We start from the raw sequence: 3,968 nt of genomic DNA on the forward strand, positions 1-3,968 counted from the left end.
TTTCTTTTGAAATAGAAAGTCCACAACTTGTTAAGCTGTAAGAGGTTTAAGACTAGCAATTATTTCCCCCGATTTCATGATAGAATGCAGTTTTATTTATTTATAACAATTCTTTCTTTCTCCCATTTACCTATTTGTACATGGCAATTTTTCTTGACCTTTTGATCTAGAATCGAAGAAGAGTTTTGAATTTACATTTTCTGACAGAGTTTAACGAATACTTCCCATTGTTAGGAACGATGGGGAAGTAAACACAGATGGCGACTGCTTATAGACTCCTATAGGCGTAGTAAAACATCCACGAGTTCAACATTTTTATCAGATGATTGTGTCATGTTGGGCTTTTTGTGGTTATAAAGATTTAGACCACCAGAATGTTCCAAAAATGTTATATGCCATGAAATGTTATGAAATTAACATTTCAAGATACATTATGTAAGATTTAGATAGCTTGCCATTCTTGCTAAAATAGTTCGAAAATAGATAATGTAAAATGAATAATTTGAAAAATTAATTCAAATTACTCTATTACGAGCGAAGATATTAGCCTTTGAAGGTTTGACAAGACGTGTGCAATAATTTCAACCACCGTACTGGTTGTTCGAAGCTAAGTCTCGCTCCACCATTTTTAGCTTAAATCAAAATATGGCTGAACTGCTCTAATCTATTTAATATCGGAGAAATTCGATGCCATCTAGAGTTGATTATAACCTGGATGAGTTAATTAATGTTCAATTAATAATTTAAAAAACATTTCAGGCCTAAAGAAAGACCTGTAATAGGCAGATTTAGCTTTTGCATAATGTATGTTTAAGTTAATATGAAGAGAATTACTAGTCTTGGTCCATAACAAGATCGATGCATACGCCTCTTGGTATAATGTAAGACACACAGAACGGGAATTGAAGTCTTGCGTAAAACGTCAGAAAATGTTGTCAATATTTTGATATCGATAGCTTTAAGTGCTGTGTACACTGTTGGCTTCCATAATGACACCAAAGCATGGGTGGACGTATCATTGCCGGATATCGTAAAGCGCCACTCGGCCAAGTTAACAAAGTTATTAATAAATTTCCAAACCCGTGTTCAACAAGTGTCAACTTTTCGCTAAGCGCCAGTGGCAGTTGTATTAAAGCTACCGATCTATAGGAATACACGTATTAAAATTTGTTTGGGCATGTTGTCAAGAACCAAATAACAAGAATGGACCAATTGAACCCAGAAGACAAGCGCACTCGATGATGTGATAAATTGCAGTACACATTTTAAATAGATATTCGGCCTGTAACAATTGGAAATTGTATTATTTCAAAGCTGTATGATTATTAATAAATTCAATAGCATTGTGGGCATTGACGCTGGGTTTTAAAACTTAGATATCGGTGTTATAATACGAGAGAGAGAAATGGGGTTTAACGTCCACTCGACACAAACTAGGTCATTTCGGGACTAGCATATGGTTTAATTTTATTTCAATAATTCGCTTGCGCGTAGGGGTCTTTAGCAGTGGGAGGAAACCGGAGGTCCCGGAGAAAACCCACGAGGGTGTTATAATACACGACAAATACTGGTAATAATGTCGTGCCAAGACTCAACCGTTTATGGTATATTTTTATCAAGCTTATCATATATTGCCGTCACCCATGTCCATCAGTTCATCCCGCTATAATTCCTTCCAGCGGTCCAACAGGTCATTATTTTAAGCCTATTTTTCAAAAATTATATTAGCATCATTTATTTGGCTATTCATAAGATGGGGACAGTTATCGAAATTCAGACTTGATCGTCTCTATATCAGCAGTTAAATTGGTCCTGTCATAGAAACCAACCTTGTCAAAAAAACATGAATCACATACTTGTTTGGTTAAACCAGTAATAAAAAAATCTAAAGTATCCACCGAGACTCTTATTTTTCGTGGTGTCATTCTCCGTTTCGCAAAATATTGTAAGCGTTTTTAAAAAAAACAGATTTCGATCTACTGGATCGATGTTTTATTTTACTGAAATTTGACACAAGACAGATCCGAAGCGCCACTCCCATCTTTCCCGTATATGTTTCTGGCGAAATTACGGTGAGCAATCGGGACCAGCCGTGAGGACCTGTGGCGAGACCGTAGTGAAACCGGGATGATCCGGGGCGAACTTGGTTGAACCATGGGGAGCTACTGTGTTGAATCATAGACAGCTACTGTTTAAGACAACTGTAGTGCTACCGTGACTAACAGTGGTGAATCTAGATAAACCTGAGCAAACCGGAAAAAATGTAGACAAATACCGAAATGGACTGACATAATATGTTGTGGCTGCACTGCAATAAACCGTAGTCTTTTTGTGAGCTATGCTGCTTTCCAGCCCAAATCGGCCAAATAGACCGAACTTTCGGCCGTACAGATTTTAAGGTCACGGCGCTAAATGATTAGCCTTAAAGGACACTATTGGTGCCAGGCATTATCACATATGTGATAGAACTGGTTAATGATCTCTGTGATAAAATAATATTTGGAACGTGTTTAACCAGTTCTATTACATATGTGATAATGACTGGCACCAATATTGTCCTTTAAGTGGAAGAAACTTGGTATACATGCATGGACCCACACTCTGGCATTCATTTGACACCATGCAAATTGGTTCGATGTGCGTGGGTCGCTATGGCAATAATAGTTCACATCACATTCACACCTACTGAATGCTCATGGATAGTTTTTGTGTATCTTTTCCAAGATATGTGTGACACATGAATGTCAATAGCGTCATATACATATTGGCTGATATAAAAAAATGACAATGTGTACATTACAATTAATCTCATTTCGAAATATTAAATTATGGTTTTTTTTTCTGATACAGCAAAGATGTTAAAAAGATCTGTTTACGACAACAAAATAGATCCACTTCCAGTACACTCAAGGCCCGCAGCATCTGGTGTTGGAGATCAGATGTTGGATGAATTTATTACATATCTATCCCTTAAAGGTATTTCATAATATTGATGTTAATAATTTAAAAAAAAAAACAAGGAGCCCTGCTTGCGAGCTATTTACTGATTTACAGTATGCTGGTTTTAAAATCTCACAGTTTGTGTTAAGTACAATATCCCTAGTCATTTGGAATTCTTGGCGGAACGCCAATCTACAGAAATATCCCAACGCCCATTTTTCACATAGCCAGATAAAATTAAAACACTATATTAATAAGCCAGTTATTGGGTTTAGGGACCATTTTAGTTTAGGAACCATTGTATAGACTTTCCTGATATAACTCAAATAATAGCCAGTAGTTGATGGAGTCTATAAGCATAAAATGATACCACGCGTGTGTTCCGCTAAAAGAGTTTTTTCCAATACTTAATTCATAATTGCTAATATTATTTTTTTAAATTTCTTTCAGAAACTGGTTTACTAGACTTTTGCCTTGGCAGCAGACGTTAAGACGAATTGATTCACTTCCTGTCATTTTTGTGTTAGTGTTGTTATCTCCCTTTGTACATACATAAAACAAACTACTGATTGTATGTTAGAACGAAAGACACGGGGAATTATAGCCTCCGATTGTGTTTTGAAACTGTGTTGTAAAGCTAAAAATTCAGAACTTTACATAAAGGTTTTTTGGAGAGATGGCTGCCAGCGGAATTTGTAAAATGTTTAATAGTGTGTTAAGTCAATCAATAAAATATAATTGTGTTGTCACAATATAATTATGTTGCCACAATATAATTATGTTGTCACAATATAATTATGTTGTCACTTAGTCGGTGTGTATGTTATGTTTTAAGCGGAAAAACCTTTCTTGGGATGATATCATTGCTGTAATTTTTAACACTTAAAACGTTGCAGGTATAATTACACTGCCGACAAAGATGTACAGTATTTTATAAACTGACATTAGTCTTTCTTACACGCACTGTCATCATCCTCGACCTGCTTAGTTTTGTCGTCATCGCCCCCGACCATCTCGTGAAAGTAGCG

At 36.0% G+C, this 3,968-nt stretch overlaps 1 long non-coding RNA gene across 1 annotated transcript; it reads left to right on the forward strand.

Moving 5' to 3' along the window:
- The first annotated feature begins 2,844 nt into the window (after window positions 1–2,844).
- On the forward strand, window positions 2,845–3,750 carry LOC126823812 (uncharacterized). Its single transcript, XR_007681322.1, has 2 exons — window positions 2,845–2,976; window positions 3,391–3,750. It is a non-coding gene; the product is annotated as an uncharacterized LOC126823812 (long non-coding RNA).
- The last annotated feature ends 218 nt before the right edge of the window (window positions 3,751–3,968 follow it).

The sequence above is a fragment of the Patella vulgata genome, chromosome 6 (genome assembly GCF_932274485.2).
Source record: "Patella vulgata chromosome 6, xgPatVulg1.2, whole genome shotgun sequence".
NCBI classification, from domain to species: domain Eukaryota; kingdom Metazoa; phylum Mollusca; class Gastropoda; family Patellidae; genus Patella; species Patella vulgata.